The sequence below is a fragment of the Amia ocellicauda genome, chromosome 14 (assembly GCF_036373705.1).
Source record: "Amia ocellicauda isolate fAmiCal2 chromosome 14, fAmiCal2.hap1, whole genome shotgun sequence".
NCBI classification, from domain to species: Eukaryota; Metazoa; Chordata; class Actinopteri; order Amiiformes; family Amiidae; genus Amia; species Amia ocellicauda.
In genome coordinates, this window is record NC_089863.1 from 10,899,357 (window position 1) to 10,916,856 (window position 17,500).

The following is a 17,500-nucleotide window of genomic DNA, read 5'->3' on the forward strand; positions in this document are numbered from 1 at the left end:
GCACATTGTCAAATATATTTGTCTGACGCCATTGGACAGCAAGCAAGTCACGTGATCCGAGCTGCTTCTCAGAAGAGACGACCGAATCTGAGAAACGGCACCAACTGCGCAGTGTCGTATTAATATCGCTGTGTCTTCTGCTCTCTGTCCACTTTGTGATGACATATTAAGAGTTATAGGGCTGTCCTAACATGTATTCGAAATTAATGAAAGCTTATGGAATCACTAATTTAACTAAACATGTATATTTTCATTTACAATTACAGTACTCAGCCTATATGTAAACTCTAAGAAGTGAAGGTTGTAATAAGAACCTTTTTGGATCCCAGGGTTGATACTGTGGAGGATCCTTAAGGTTCCTATTATAACCCTTTACCAAGGTTCCCTGCAAACAAGGATCCTTAAAGCAGTTGAATGTGTGTTAAATCAATCGCGATCATGATGAAAAGGTTTCTTAAATGCTCTCTTGTGTTACCACGGACCTCACGCTTCTTAAACGAACCCTTTAACTCACGGACAACCCAAAGGGTCGATAGAACCGCTGAAGAATCTTACATGTTTAGAGTCAGTATGTACTCGGTTGGTGTTTTTTCTGTTACAGTTATTAATTTACTGTAGAAGCTTTATTTTCTGTTAACTGTATTTGAAAGATTTTACGTTTAAAAAGTAAAGTAGTCCTGATCCAATGTAAATTACAATGTCTGGTCACGCATAAGTGGGGCAGGCTAATTTCATAGCAATTCCAAAAGATAGAATAACACTCATTAATAATAATAATATGTTTATATCAATTAAATATACTTTTCTGTGTAAATGGGTAAATGTATATATATATATATATATACACTCACCTAAAGGATTATTAGAAACACCATACTAATACTGTGTTTGACCCCCTTTGGCCTTCAGAACTGCCTTAATTCTACGTGGCATTGATTCAACAAGGTGCTGAAAGCATTCTTTAGAAATATTGGCCCATATTGATAGGATAGCATCTTGCAGTTGATGGAGATTTGTGGGATGCACATCCAGGGCACGAAGCTCCCGTTCCACCACATCCCAAAGATGCTCTATTGGGTTGAGATCTGGTGACTGTGGGGGCCAGTTTAGTACAGTGAACTCATTGTCATGTTCAAGAAACCAATTTGAAATGATTCGACCTTTGTGACATGGTGCATTATCCTGCTGGAAGTAGCCATCAGAGGATGGGTACATGGTGGTCATAAAGGGATGGACATGGTCAGAAACAATGCTCAGGTAGGCCGTGGCATTTAAACGATGCCCAATTGGCACTAAGGGGCCTAAAGTGTGCCAAGAAAACATCCCCCACACCATTACACCACCACCACCAGCCTGCACAGTGGTAACAAGGCATGATGGATCCATGTTCTCATTCTGTTTACGCCAAATTCTGACTCTACCATCTGAATGTCTCAACAGAAATCGAGACCCATCAGACCAGGCAACATTTTTCCAGTCTTCAACTGTCCAATTTTGGTGAGCTTGTGCAAATTGTAGCCTCTTTTTCCTATTTGTAGTGGAGATGAGTGGTACCTGGTGGGGTCTTCTGCTGTTGTAGCCCATCCGCCTCAAGGTTGTACGTGTTGTGGCTTCACAAATGCTTTGCTGCATACCTCGGTTGTAACGAGTGGTTATTTCAGTCAAAGTTGCTCTTCTATCAGCTTGAATCAGTCGGCCCATTCTCCTCTGACCTCTAGCATCAAGAAGGCATTCTCGCCCACAGGACTGCCGCATACGGGATGTTTTTCCCTTTTCACGCCATTCTTTGTAAACCCTAGAAATGGTTGTGCGTGAAAATCCCAGTAACTGAGCAGATTGTGAAATACTCAGACCGGCCCGTCTGGCACCAACAACCATGCCACGCTCAAAATTGCTTAAATCACCTTTCTTTCCCATTCAGACGTTCAGTTTGGAGTTCAGGAGATTGTCTTGACCAGGACCACACCCCTAAATGCATTGAAGCAACTGCCATGTGATTGGTTGGTTAGATAATTGCATTAATGAGAAATTGAACAGGTGTTCCTAATAATCCTTTAGGTGAGTGTATTGTTTGCTTTATAATATATATTGTGCCGGCACATTTGTAAATTGTTTATTTGAAGTAGACAATACAACAAAAGTTAAGGTTCCCAACATGTTTTGTACAGAACACTACAGACAGGACATGGTTTTAAAGCAGAAAAGTACATTCAGTATAAAACGCATGTAGAATTAAGATAAGTTAGAGAGACAAAAGTCTGCAAAATGCAAAAGTCCTTAATAAAATAAAAATCCATCCATTTTCGAAGCCGCTTATCCTGGTCAGGGTCGGCAGGAACACACCAGGACGGACGCAGCCCAGTGCCGGGCAGTTTAGTTTTGCCGATCAACCTGGCGGACGGTGGGAAGAAGCGGGAGACCCGGGGAAAGCGCGCAGACAGACACCGAGCCGAGACCCGAACCAGCGCCGCCGTGCTGCCCCCAAAATAAAAATATTTATCTTATATTAATGTGTTGTTTATTATTGTTTATTAGTGTTTTCGAGTTATTCATATTTGTTAAAACTGTCTCTCTAATTTTGCATTTCCCAAATTAGCTCCTGCTCTTGTCTATTAAATCAGTAAACGGCTCCTTCTGATGGAATTGTTAACGGATGTTTTCTGTTAGTGTTTAAGAATATTAATAAAAGTAAAGCACTGTCACACTGCCTTGTAATAATGAAGTACAGTTGTTAATTTAGTAAATATAGCTACTTTTAACCCCATTCTGTCTCCTACCTAAGCTTTCATTAATTTCGAATACATGTTAGGACAGCCCTATAACTCTTAATATGTCGTCACAGCGGACAGAGAGCAGAAGACACAGCGATATTAATACGACGCTTCTCGCTCGTTTCTCAGACTCTGTCGGCTCTTCTGAGAAGCTGCTCGGCCCACGTGACTTGCTTGCTGTCCAATGGCGTCAGTCAAATATATTACTCAATGTGCCTCCCTTTCCGTAATTGCCTCGGAAAATGCTGCAGCAGCTGCTTTATTTTTTCAGCAGTTGCACTTCAGGGCCACCGTAGTTTTATCACCTTGGAAAAGAAAAGTACAGGAGACGCTTCGAAATGTAAAAGCACACTAAGAAATGTCAATAGCAAACGGGAAATAAATAAATGATGACATAAATACAGAAATGACAATTTATTTATTTAAGAATTTATTTATTCATTTATTTTCGCTCTGTATTTATTCTTAATTTTGACATGGACTATCCCCTATAATGTAGCGGTATCATACGACTCTTTTCGGCTGCATTGTGTTAATTTATGAGGCGATTTTTCCAAAGCTAAATTTGGGTAAGGCTGTAACTCGGAAAGAGCTAGAATATCAGTAGTCGTGGCCGAGTGGTTAAGGCGATGGACTAGAAATCCATTGGGGTCTCCCCGCGCAGGTTCAAATCCTGCCGACTACGAGCTGTGTGTTTTACTGTTTATCTATAGGCATGTATCATACATACAAATCTTAAATGTATGTCCTGTGGTTTTGTTTATACCTTTACTACTACGTGTAGGCATGTGGATGAATACTCCTGTCAAAACAAATACACAACAAAATCAATCATTCAAAAAATGAATCAATAAATGATTAAATTAATCAAATGTTAATATTGAAGACTATCCATGCCAAATTATTTAGCCTATTTACTCATGTATGTATTTAATCATTTCTTTATTTCAACATGTGCTTTTACATTTCGAGGCGTCTCCTGTATTTATTTTTCAGTGTGGCAAAGCCCCTTCCCTTAACCACAGCTATTGGGCGGTATCCCTACGCACCGTACTTATGGTGGCCCTTCGTGCTCTGCGCAGTTGGCGCCCATTTCTCAGACTCTGTCGGCTCTTCTGAGAAGCTGCTCGGCCCACGTGACTTGCTTGCTGTCCAATGGCGTCAGTCAAATATATTACTCAATGTGCCTCCCTTTCCGTAATTGCCTCGGAAAATGCTGCAGCAGCTGCTTTACTTTTTCAGCACTTCCAAATATCGCAGCCGCTGCAAATGTCGCAGCTGCTGTTATAATTTTCAGCACTTCAAATCTCACAGCTGCTGCTTTATTTTAGTATCCAGTACACTTGTAAGGCTCACTCCCTGTCTATAGGCGAGGTCGTTCGGGTTCAGGTAGTGCAACCACTGCCACCACCTTTGTTGTCCAGTGAGGTCTGGATTAGAGGTCTTCACGGGTCCAAAAATCTGTGCCCGAACCCGAACAGACACGGAAATTATTTGAAAGTTTGGACCCGGACCCGTGCACAACCGAGAAATGCCGAAAATGTGCTACCCGGACCCGACCGGCCGGGACACACAGCCCCGAATTGACCCGATCGACACAGATCCCACAGCTAATCGCTATTAACAAATTAAGATTTGGACACTGTGAGTCCATCTTCAGCCTACATTTTGTGCCCATCTACTGCTAATCTATGGAGGATAATCCATGCCAAAATTAAGAATAAATACACAGGGAAAATAATAAATATATGAATGAATTAATAAATCAATAAATACAAGAATAAATAAATGTCGAAATTAATTAATTAATTACTTAATGGACATTTATTTATTCATTTATTTATTTAAACATTTATTTATTCATTTATTTATTTAAACATTTATTTATTCATTTATTTATTTCTACATGTATTCATTTATTTATTCAATTATTTATTTCAACATTTATTTATTAATTGATGTATTTCCCGTTTGCCGCTTTGCTATTGACATTTCTCAGTGCGCTTTTACATTTCGAAGCGAGTCCTGTATTTCTGTTTCTTTTTCAATGTGACAAAGCCCCTCTGTCAATCACAGCTAGTGGGTGGGATCCAGTGCGCTTTTTGGCTAATCCAATACAATGTGTAGTGGGATTCCTGTGGGGTTTAATTTGTTTTTGTAGACGATTACATTATTCAATAACTGAAGCGTATCTATAGGAACAAAAAACAATACATGTTTTCACTCTTTCGTTCTTTCAAACTCTAAATTTACACTCAAATTGAATCGATCTACACTAGACACACTGTATTGGATACAAAATGTATGTATTTATTTATTTCGACATTTACTTATTTATTAATATATTTATGTATGCATTTTTTTATTTCAACATCTATTTCAACATTTATTTATTTATTCATTTCTTTATTACTTTCTCTCTGTATTTATTTTTAATTTTGTCTACAAAAGCAATTAAACCCCACAGGAACCGCACTACACGGTGTATTGGATTAGCAATACATCCGCCCACTAGCTGTGATTGACAGAAGGGGATTTATACGGTGGCCCTGAAGTGCAACAGCTGCTGAAAAAATAAAGCAGGGGCTGCGAGATTTGCAGTGGCTGTGAGATTTAGAAGTGCTGAAAAACTAAAGAAGCTGCTGCAGCATTTTCAGAAGCAATTACGGAAAGGGAGGCACATTGTCAAATATATTTGTCTGACGCCATTGGACAGCAAGCAAGTCACGTGATCCGAGCTGCTTCTCAGAAGAGACGACCGAATCTGAGAAACGGCACCAAATGCGCAGTGTCGTATTAATATCGCTGTGTCTTCTGCTCTCTGTCCACTTTGTGATGACATATTAAGAGTTATAGGCCTGTCCTAACATGTATTCGAAATTAATGAAAGCTTATGGAATCACTAATTTAACTAAACATGTATATTTTCATTTACAATTACAGTACTCAGCCTATATGTAAACTCTAAGAAGTGAAGGTTGTAATAAGAACCTTTTTGGATCCCAGGGTTGATACTGTGGAGGATCCTTAAGGTTCCTATTATAACCCTTTACCAAGGTTCCCTGCAAACAAGGATCCTTAAAGCAGTTGAATGTGTGTTAAATCAATCGCGATCATGATGAAAAGGTTTCTTAAATGCTCTCTTGTGTTACCACGGACCTCACGCTTCTTAAACGAACCCTTTAACTCACGGACAACCCAAAGGGTCGATAGAACCGCTGAAGAATCTTACATGTTTAGAGTCAGTATGTACTCGGTTGGTGTTTTTTCTGTTACAGTTATTAATTTACTGTAGAAGCTTTATTTTCTGTTAACTGTATTTGAAAGATTTTACGTTTAAAAAGTAAAGTAGTCCTGATCCAATGTAAATTACAATGTCTGGTCACGCATAAGTGGGGCAGGCTAATTTCATAGCAATTCCAAAAGATAGAATAACACTCATTAATAATAATAATATGTTTATATCAATTAAATATACTTTTCTGTGTAAATGGGTAAATGTATATATATATATATATACACTCACCTAAAGGATTATTAGAAACACCATACTAATACTGTGTTTGACCCCCTTTGGCCTTCAGAACTGCCTTAATTCTACGTGGCATTGATTCAACAAGGTGCTGAAAGCATTCTTTAGAAATATTGGCCCATATTGATAGGATAGCATCTTGCAGTTGATGGAGATTTGTGGGATGCACATCCAGGGCACGAAGCTCCCGTTCCACCACATCCCAAAGATGCTCTATTGGGTTGAGATCTGGTGACTGTGGGGGCCAGTTTAGTACAGTGAACTCATTGTCATGTTCAAGAAACCAATTTGAAATGATTCGACCTTTGTGACATGGTGCATTATCCTGCTGGAAGTAGCCATCAGAGGATGGGTACATGGTGGTCATAAAGGGATGGACATGGTCAGAAACAATGCTCAGGTAGGCCGTGGCATTTAAACGATGCCCAATTGGCACTAAGGGGCCTAAAGTGTGCCAAGAAAACATCCCCCACACCATTACACCACCACCACCAGCCTGCACAGTGGTAACAAGGCATGATGGATCCATGTTCTCATTCTGTTTACGCCAAATTCTGACTCTACCATCTGAATGTCTCAACAGAAATCGAGACTCATCAGACCAGGCAACATTTTTCCAGTCTTCAACTGTCCAATTTTGGTGAGCTTGTGCAAATTGTAGCCTCTTTTTCCTATTTGTAGTGGAGATGAGTGGTACCCGGTGGGGTCTTCTGCTGTTGTAGCCCATCCGCCTCAAGGTTGTACGTGTTGTGGCTTCACAAATGCTTTGCTGCATACCTCGGTTGTAACGAGTGGTTATTTCAGTCAAAGTTGCTCTTCTATCAGCTTGAATCAGTCGGCCCATTCTCCTCTGACCTCTAGCATCAAGAAGGCATTCTCGCCCACAGGACTGCCGCATACGGGATGTTTTTCCCTTTTCACGCCATTCTTTGTAAACCCTAGAAATGGTTGTGCGTGAAAATCCCAGTAACTGAGCAGATTGTGAAATACTCAGACCGGCCCGTCTGGCACCAACAACCATGCCACGCTCAAAATTGCTTAAATCACCTTTCTTTCCCATTCAGACGTTCAGTTTGGAGTTCAGGAGATTGTCTTGACCAGGACCACACCCCTAAATGCATTGAAGCAACTGCCATGTGATTGGTTGGTTAGATAATTGCATTAATGAGAAATTGAACAGGTGTTCCTAATAATCCTTTAGGTGAGTGTATTGTTTGCTTTATAATATATATTGTGCCGGCACATTTGTAAATTGTTTATTTGAAGTAGACAATACAACAAAAGTTAAGGTTCCCAACATGTTTTGTACAGAACACTACAGACAGGACATGGTTGTAAAGCAGAAAAGTACATTCAGTATAAAACGCATGTAGAATTAAGATAAGTTAGAGAGACAAAAGTCTGCAAAATGCAAAAGTCCTTAATAAAATAAAAATCCATCCATTTTCGAAGCCGCTTATCCTGGTCAGGGTCGGCAGGAACACACCAGGACGGACGCAGCCCAGTGCCGGGCAGTTTAGTTTTGCCGATCAACCTGGCGGACGGTGGGAAGAAGCGGGAGACCCGGGGAAAGCGCGCAGACAGACACCGAGCCGAGACCCGAACCAGCGCCGCCGTGCTGCCCCCAAAATAAAAATACTATCTTATATTAATGTGTTGTTTATTATTGTTTATTAGTGTTTTCGAGTTATTCATATTTGTTAAAACTGTCTCTTTAATTTTGCATTTCCCAAATTAGCTCCTGCTCTTGTCTATTAAATCAGTAAACGGCTCCTTCTGATGGAATTGTTAACGGATGTTTTCTGTTAGTGTTTAAGAATATTAATAAAAGTAAAGCACTGTCACACTGCCTTGTAATAATGAAGTACAGTTGTTAATTTCGTAAATATAGCTACTTTTAACCCCATTCTGTCTCCTACCTAAGCTTTCATTAATTTCGAATACATGTTAGGACAGCCCTATAACTCTTAATATGTCGTCACAGCGGACAGAGAGCAGAAGACACAGCGATATTAATACGACGCTTCTCGCTCGTTTCTCAGACTCTGTCGGCTCTTCTGAGAAGCTGCTCGGCCCACGTGACTTGCTTGCTGTCCAATGGCGTCAGTCAAATATATTACTCAATGTGCCTCCCTTTCCGTAATTGCCTCGGAAAATGCTGCAGCAGCTGCTTTATTTTTTCAGCAGTTGCACTTCAGGGCCACCGTAGTTTTATCACCTTGGAAAAGAAAAGTACAGGAGACGCTTCGAAATGTAAAAGCACACTAAGAAATGTCAATAGCAAACGGGAAATAAATAAATGATGACATAAATACAGAAATGACAATTTATTTATTTAAGAATTTATTTATTCATTTATTTTCGCTCTGTATTTATTCTTAATTTTGACATGGACTATCCCCTATAATGTAGCGGTATCATACGACTCTTTTCGGCTGCATTGTGTTAATTTATGAGGCGATTTTTCCAAAGCTAAATTTGGGTAAGGCTGTAACTCGGAAAGAGCTAGAATATCAGTAGTTGTGGCCGAGTGGTTAAGGCGATGGACTAGAAATCCATTGGGGTCTCCCCGCGCAGGTTCAAATCCTGCCGACTACGAGCTGTGTGTTTTACTGTTTATCTATAGGCATGTATCATACATACAAATCTTAAATGTATGTCCTGTGGTTTTGTTTATACCTTTACTACTACGTGTAGGCATGTGGATGAATACTCCTGTCAAAACAAATACACAACAAAATCAATCATTCAAAAAATGAATCAATAAATGATTAAATTAATCAAATGTTAATATTGAAGACTATCCATGCCAAATTATTTAGCCTATTTACTCATGTATGTATTTAATCATTTCTTTATTTCAACATGTGCTTTTACATTTCGAGGCGTCTCCTGTATTTATTTTTCAGTGTGGCAAAGCCCCTTCCCTTAACCACAGCTATTGGGCGGTATCCCTACGCACCGTACTTATGGTGGCCCTTCGTGCTCTGCGCAGTTGGCGCCCATTTCTCAGACTCTGTCGGCTCTTCTGAGAAGCTGCTCGGCCCACGTGACTTGCTTGCTGTCCAATGGCGTCAGTCAAATATATTACTCAATGTGCCTCCCTTTCCGTAATTGCCTCGGAAAATGCTGCAGCAGCTGCTTTACTTTTTCAGCACTTCCAAATATCGCAGCCGCTGCAAATGTCGCAGCTGCTGTTATAATTTTCAGCACTTCAAATCTCACAGCTGCTGCTTTATTTTAGTATCCAGTACACTTGTAAGGCTCACTCCCTGTCTATAGGCGAGGTCGTTCGGGTTCAGGTAGTGCAACCACTGCCACCACCTTTGTTGTCCAGTGAGGTCTGGATTAGAGGTCTTCACGGGTCCAAAAATCTGTGCCCGAACCCGAACAGACACGGAAATTATTTGAAAGTTTGGACCCGGACCCGTGCACAACCGAGAAATGCCGAAAATGTGCTACCCGGACCCGACCGGCCGGGACACACAGCCCCGAATTGACCCGATCGACACAGATCCCACAGCTAATCGCTATTAACAAATTAAGATTTGGACACTGTGAGTCCATCTTCAGCCTACATTTTGTGCCCTGCTACTGCTAATCTATGGAGGATAATCCATGCCAAAATTAAGAATAAATACACAGGGAAAATAATAAATATATGAATGAATTAATAAATCAATAAATACAAGAATAAATAAATGTCAAAATTAATTAATTAATTACTTAATGGACATTTATTTATTCATTTATTTATTTAAACATTTATTTATTCATTTATTTATTTAAACATTTATTTATTCATTTATTTATTTCTACATGTATTCATTTATTTATTCAATTATTTATTTCAACATTTATTTATTAATTGATGTATTTCCCGTTTGCCGCTTTGCTATTGACATTTCTCAGTGCGCTTTTACATTTCGAAGCGAGTCCTGTATTTCTGTTTCTTTTTCAATGTGACAAAGCCCCTCTGTCAATCACAGCTAGTGGGTGGGATCCAGTGCGCTTTTTGGCTAATCCAATACAATGTGTAGTGGGATTCCTGTGGGGTTTAATTTGTTTTTGTAGACGATTACATTATTCAATAACTGAAGCGTATCTATAGGAACAAAAAACAATACATGTTTTCACTCTTTCGTTCTTTCAAACTCTAAATTTACACTCAAATTGAATCGATCTACACTAGACACACTGTATTGGATACAAAATGTATGTATTTATTTATTTCGACATTTACTTATTTATTAATATATTTATGTATGCATTTTTTTATTTCAACATCTATTTCAACATTTATTTATTTATTCATTTCTTTATTACTTTCTCTCTGTATTTATTTTTAATTTTGTCTACAAAAGCAATTAAACCCCACAGGAACCGCACTACACGGTGTATTGGATTAGCAATACATCCGCCCACTAGCTGTGATTGACAGAAGGGGATTTATACGGTGGCCCTGAAGTGCAACAGCTGCTGAAAAAATAAAGCAGGGGCTGCGAGATTTGCAGTGGCTGTGAGATTTAGAAGTGCTGAAAAACTAAAGAAGCTGCTGCAGCATTTTCAGAAGCAATTACGGAAAGGGAGGCACATTGTCAAATATATTTGTCTGACGCCATTGGACAGCAAGCAAGTCACATGATCCGAGCTGCTTCTCAGAAGAGACGACCGAATCTGAGAAACGGCACCAAATGCGCAGTGTCGTATTAATATCGCTGTGTCTTCTGCTCTCTGTCCACTTTGTGATGACATATTAAGAGTTATAGGGCTGTCCTAACATGTATTCGAAATTAATGAAAGCTTATGGAATCACTAATTTAACTAAACATGTATATTTTCATTTACAATTACAGTACTCAGCCTATATGTAAACTCTAAGAAGTGAAGGTTGTAATAAGAACCTTTTTGGATCCCAGGGTTGATACTGTGGAGGATCCTTAAGGTTCCTATTATAACCCTTTACCAAGGTTCCCTGCAAACAAGGATCCTTAAAGCAGTTGAATGTGTGTTAAATCAATCGCGATCATGATGAAAAGGTTTCTTAAATGCTCTCTTGTGTTACCACGGACCTCACGCTTCTTAAACGAACCCTTTAACTCACGGACAACCCAAAGGGTCGATAGAACCGCTGAAGAATCTTACATGTTTAGAGTCAGTATGTACTCGGTTGGTGTTTTTTCTGTTACAGTTATTAATTTACTGTAGAAGCTTTATTTTCTGTTAACTGTATTTGAAAGATTTTACGTTTAAAAAGTAAAGTAGTCCTGATCCAATGTAAATTACAATGTCTGGTCACGCATAAGTGGGGCAGGCTAATTTCATAGCAATTCCAAAAGATAGAATAACACTCATTAATAATAATAATATGTTTATATCAATTAAATATACTTTTCTGTGTAAATGGGTAAATGTATATATATATATATATACACTCACCTAAAGGATTATTAGAAACACCATACTAATACTGTGTTTGACCCCCTTTGGCCTTCAGAACTGCCTTAATTCTACGTGGCATTGATTCAACAAGGTGCTGAAAGCATTCTTTAGAAATATTGGCCCATATTGATAGGATAGCATCTTGCAGTTGATGGAGATTTGTGGGATGCACATCCAGGGCACGAAGCTCCCGTTCCACCACATCCCAAAGATGCTCTATTGGGTTGAGATCTGGTGACTGTGGGGGCCAGTTTAGTACAGTGAACTCATTGTCATGTTCAAGAAACCAATTTGAAATGATTCGACCTTTGTGACATGGTGCATTATCCTGCTGGAAGTAGCCATCAGAGGATGGGTACATGGTGGTCATAAAGGGATGGACATGGTCAGAAACAATGCTCAGGTAGGCCGTGGCATTTAAACGATGCCCAATTGGCACTAAGGGGCCTAAAGTGTGCCAAGAAAACATCCCCCACACCATTACACCACCACCACCAGCCTGCACAGTGGTAACAAGGCATGATGGATCCATGTTCTCATTCTGTTTACGCCAAATTCTGACTCTACCATCTGAATGTCTCAACAGAAATCGAGACTCATCAGACCAGGCAACATTTTTCCAGTCTTCAACTGTCCAATTTTGGTGAGCTTGTGCAAATTGTAGCCTCTTTTTCCTATTTGTAGTGGAGATGAGTGGTACCCGGTGGGGTCTTCTGCTGTTGTAGCCCATCCGCCTCAAGGTTGTACGTGTTGTGGCTTCACAAATGCTTTGCTGCATACCTCGGTTGTAACGAGTGGTTATTTCAGTCAAAGTTGCTCTTCTATCAGCTTGAATCAGTCGGCCCATTCTCCTCTGACCTCTAGCATCAAGAAGGCATTCTCGCCCACAGGACTGCCGCATACGGGATGTTTTTCCCTTTTCACGCCATTCTTTGTAAACCCTAGAAATGGTTGTGCGTGAAAATCCCAGTAACTGAGCAGATTGTGAAATACTCAGACCGGCCCGTCTGGCACCAACAACCATGCCACGCTCAAAATTGCTTAAATCACCTTTCTTTCCCATTCAGACGTTCAGTTTGGAGTTCAGGAGATTGTCTTGACCAGGACCACACCCCTAAATGCATTGAAGCAACTGCCATGTGATTGGTTGGTTAGATAATTGCATTAATGAGAAATTGAACAGGTGTTCCTAATAATCCTTTAGGTGAGTGTATTGTTTGCTTTATAATATATATTGTGCCGGCACATTTGTAAATTGTTTATTTGAAGTAGACAATACAACAAAAGTTAAGGTTCCCAACATGTTTTGTACAGAACACTACAGACAGGACATGGTTGTAAAGCAGAAAAGTACATTCAGTATAAAACGCATGTAGAATTAAGATAAGTTAGAGAGACAAAAGTCTGCAAAATGCAAAAGTCCTTAATAAAATAAAAATCCATCCATTTTCGAAGCCGCTTATCCTGGTCAGGGTCGGCAGGAACACACCAGGACGGACGCAGCCCAGTGCCGGGCAGTTTAGTTTTGCCGATCAACCTGGCGGACGGTGGGAAGAAGCGGGAGACCCGGGGAAAGCGCGCAGACAGACACCGAGCCGAGACCCGAACCAGCGCCGCCGTGCTGCCCCCAAAATAAAAATACTATCTTATATTAATGTGTTGTTTATTATTGTTTATTAGTGTTTTCGAGTTATTCATATTTGTTAAAACTGTCTCTCTAATTTTGCATTTCCCAAATTAGCTCCTGCTCTTGTCTATTAAATCAGTAAACGGCTCCTTCTGATGGAATTGTTAACGGATGTTTTCTGTTAGTGTTTAAGAATATTAATAAAAGTAAAGCACTGTCACACTGCCTTGTAATAATGAAGTACAGTTGTTAATTTAGTAAATATAGCTACTTTTAACCCCATTCTGTCTCCTACCTAAGCTTTCATTAATTTCGAATACATGTTAGGACAGCCCTATAACTCTTAATATGTCGTCACAGCGGACAGAGAGCAGAAGACACAGCGATATTAATACGACGCTTCTCGCTCGTTTCTCAGACTCTGTCGGCTCTTCTGAGAAGCTGCTCGGCCCACGTGACTTGCTTGCTGTCCAATGGCGTCAGTCAAATATATTACTCAATGTGCCTCCCTTTCCGTAATTGCCTCGGAAAATGCTGCAGCAGCTGCTTTATTTTTTCAGCAGTTGCACTTCAGGGCCACCGTAGTTTTATCACCTTGGAAAAGAAAAGTACAGGAGACGCTTCGAAATGTAAAAGCACACTAAGAAATGTCAATAGCAAACGGGAAATAAATAAATGATGACATAAATACAGAAATGACAATTTATTTATTTAAGAATTTATTTATTCATTTATTTTCGCTCTGTATTTATTCTTAATTTTGACATGGACTATCCCCTATAATGTAGCGGTATCATACGACTCTGCATTGTGTTAATTTATGAGGCGATTTTTCCAAAGCTAAATTTGGGTAAGGCTGTAACTCGGAAAGAGCTAGAATATCAGTAGTCGTGGCCGAGTGGTTAAGGCGATGGACTAGAAATCAATTGGGGTCTCCCCGCGCAGGTTCAAATCCTGCCGACTACGAGCTGTGTGTTTTACTGTTTATCTATAGGCATGTATCATACATACAAATCTTAAATGTATGTCCTGTGGTTTTGTTTATACCTTTACTACTACGTGTAGGCATGTGGATGAATACTCCTGTCAAAACAAATACACAACAAAATCAATCATTCAAAAAATGAATCAATAAATGATTAAATTAATCAAATGTTAATATTGAAGACTATCCATGCCAAATTATTTAGCCTATTTACTCATGTATGTATTTAATCATTTCTTTATTTCAACATGTGCTTTTACATTTCGAGGCGTCTCCTGTATTTATTTTTCAGTGTGGCAAAGCCCCTTCCCTTAACCACAGCTATTGGGCGGTATCCCTACGCACCGTACTTATGGTGGCCCTTCGTGCTCTGCGCAGTTGGCGCCCATTTCTCAGACTCTGTCGGCTCTTCTGAGAAGCTGCTCGGCCCACGTGACTTGCTTGCTGTCCAATGGCGTCAGTCAAATATATTACTCAATGTGCCTCCCTTTCCGTAATTGCCTTGGAAAATGCTGCAGCAGCTGCTTTACTTTTTCAGCACTTCCAAATATCGCAGCCGCTGCAAATGTCGCAGCTGCTGTTATAATTTTCAGCACTTCAAATCTCACAGCTGCTGCTTTATTTTAGTATCCAGTACACTTGTAAGGCTCACTCCCTGTCTATAGGCGAGGTCGTTCGGGTTCAGGTAGTGCAACCACTGCCACCACCTTTGTTGTCCAGTGAGGTCTGGATTAGAGGTCTTCACGGGTCCAAAAATCTGTGCCCGAACCCGAACAGACACGGAAATTATTTGAAAGTTTGGACCCGGACCCGTGCACAACCGAGAAATGCCGAAAATGTGCTACCCGGACCCGACCGGCCGGGACACACAGCCCCGAATTGACCCGATCGACACAGATCCCACAGCTAATCGCTATTAACAAATTAAGATTTGGACACTGTGAGTCCATCTTCAGCCTACATTTTGTGCCCTGCTACTGCTAATCTATGGAGGATAATCCATGCCAAAATTAAGAATAAATACACAGGGAAAATAATAAATATATGAATGAATTAATAAATCAATAAATACAAGAATAAATAAATGTCAAAATTAATTAATTAATTACTTAATGGACATTTATTTATTCATTTATTTATTTAAACATTTATTTATTCATTTATTTATTTAAACATTTATTTATTCATTTATTTATTTCTACATGTATTCATTTATTTATTCAATTATTTATTTCAACATTTATTTATTAATTGATGTATTTCCCGTTTGCCGCTTTGCTATTGACATTTCTCAGTGCGCTTTTACATTTCGAAGCGAGTCCTGTATTTCTGTTTCTTTTTCAATGTGACAAAGCCCCTCTGTCAATCACAGCTAGTGGGTGGGATCCAGTGCGCTTTTTGGCTAATCCAATACAATGTGTAGTGGGATTCCTGTGGGGTTTAATTTGTTTTTGTAGACGATTACATTATTCAATAACTGAAGCGTATCTATAGGAACAAAAAACAATACATGTTTTCACTCTTTCGTTCTTTCAAACTCTAAATTTACACTCAAATTGAATCGATCTACACTAGACACACTGTATTGGATACAAAATGTATGTATTTATTTATTTCGACATTTACTTATTTATTAATATATTTATGTATGCATTTTTTTATTTCAACATCTATTTCAACATTTATTTATTTATTCATTTCTTTATTACTTTCTCTCTGTATTTATTTTTAATTTTGTCTACAAAAGCAATTAAACCCCACAGGAACCGCACTACACGGTGTATTGGATTAGCAATACATCCGCCCACTAGCTGTGATTGACAGAAGGGGATTTATACGGTGGCCCTGAAGTGCAACAGCTGCTGAAAAAATAAAGCAGGGGCTGCGAGATTTGCAGTGGCTGTGAGATTTAGAAGTGCTGAAAAACTAAAGAAGCTGCTGCAGCATTTTCAGAAGCAATTACGGAAAGGGAGGCACATTGTCAAATATATTTGTCTGACGCCATTGGACAGCAAGCAAGTCACATGATCCGAGCTGCTTCTCAGAAGAGACGACCGAATCTGAGAAACGGCACCAAATGCGCAGTGTCGTATTAATATCGCTGTGTCTTCTGCTCTCTGTCCACTTTGTGATGACATATTAAGAGTTATAGGGCTGTCCTAACATGTATTCGAAATTAATGAAAGCTTATGGAATCACTAATTTAACTAAACATGTATATTTTCATTTACAATTACAGTACTCAGCCTATATGTAAACTCTAAGAAGTGAAGGTTGTAATAAGAACCTTTTTGGATCCCAGGGTTGATACTGTGGAGGATCCTTAAGGTTCCTATTATAACCCTTTACCAAGGTTCCCTGCAAACAAGGATCCTTAAAGCAGTTGAATGTGTGTTAAATCAATCGCGATCATGATGAAAAGGTTTCTTAAATGCTCTCTTGTGTTACCACGGACCTCACGCTTCTTAAACGAACCCTTTAACTCACGGACAACCCAAAGGGTCGATAGAACCGCTGAAGAATCTTACATGTTTAGAGTCAGTATGTACTCGGTTGGTGTTTTTTCTGTTACAGTTATTAATTTACTGTAGAAGCTTTATTTTCTGTTAACTGTATTTGAAAGATTTTACGTTTAAAAAGTAAAGTAGTCCTGATCCAATGTAAATTACAATGTCTGGTCACGCATAAGTGGGGCAGGCTAATTTCATAGCAATTCCAAAAGATAGAATAACACTCATTAATAATAATAATATGTTTATATCAATTAAATATACTTTTCTGTGTAAATGGGTAAATGTATATATATATATATATACACTCACCTAAAGGATTATTAGAAACACCATACTAATACTGTGTTTGACCCCCTTTGGCCTTCAGAACTGCCTTAATTCTACGTGGCATTGATTCAACAAGGTGCTGAAAGCATTCTTTAGAAATATTGGCCCATATTGATAGGATAGCATCTTGCAGTTGATGGAGATTTGTGGGATGCACATCCAGGGCACGAAGCTCCCGTTCCACCACATCCCAAAGATGCTCTATTGGGTTGAGATCTGGTGACTGTGGGGGCCAGTTTAGTACAGTGAACTCATTGTCATGTTCAAGAAACCAATTTGAAATGATTCGACCTTTGTGACATG

General features: G+C 39.4%; 3 non-coding genes across 3 annotated transcripts; all 3 read left to right on the forward strand.

Moving 5' to 3' along the window:
- Positions 1-3,374: 3,374 nt before the first annotated feature.
- trnas-aga (transfer RNA serine (anticodon AGA)) lies at positions 3,375-3,456 on the forward strand. The gene has a single exon. It is a non-coding gene; the product is annotated as a tRNA-Ser (tRNA).
- A 5,363-nt stretch (positions 3,457-8,819) lies between these two features.
- On the forward strand, positions 8,820-8,901 carry trnas-aga (transfer RNA serine (anticodon AGA)). Its single transcript has one exon. It is a non-coding gene; the product is annotated as a tRNA-Ser (tRNA).
- Positions 8,902-14,256: 5,355 nt separating this feature from the next.
- trnas-aga (transfer RNA serine (anticodon AGA)) lies at positions 14,257-14,338 on the forward strand. Its single transcript has one exon. It is a non-coding gene; the product is annotated as a tRNA-Ser (tRNA).
- The last annotated feature ends 3,162 nt before the right edge of the window (positions 14,339-17,500 follow it).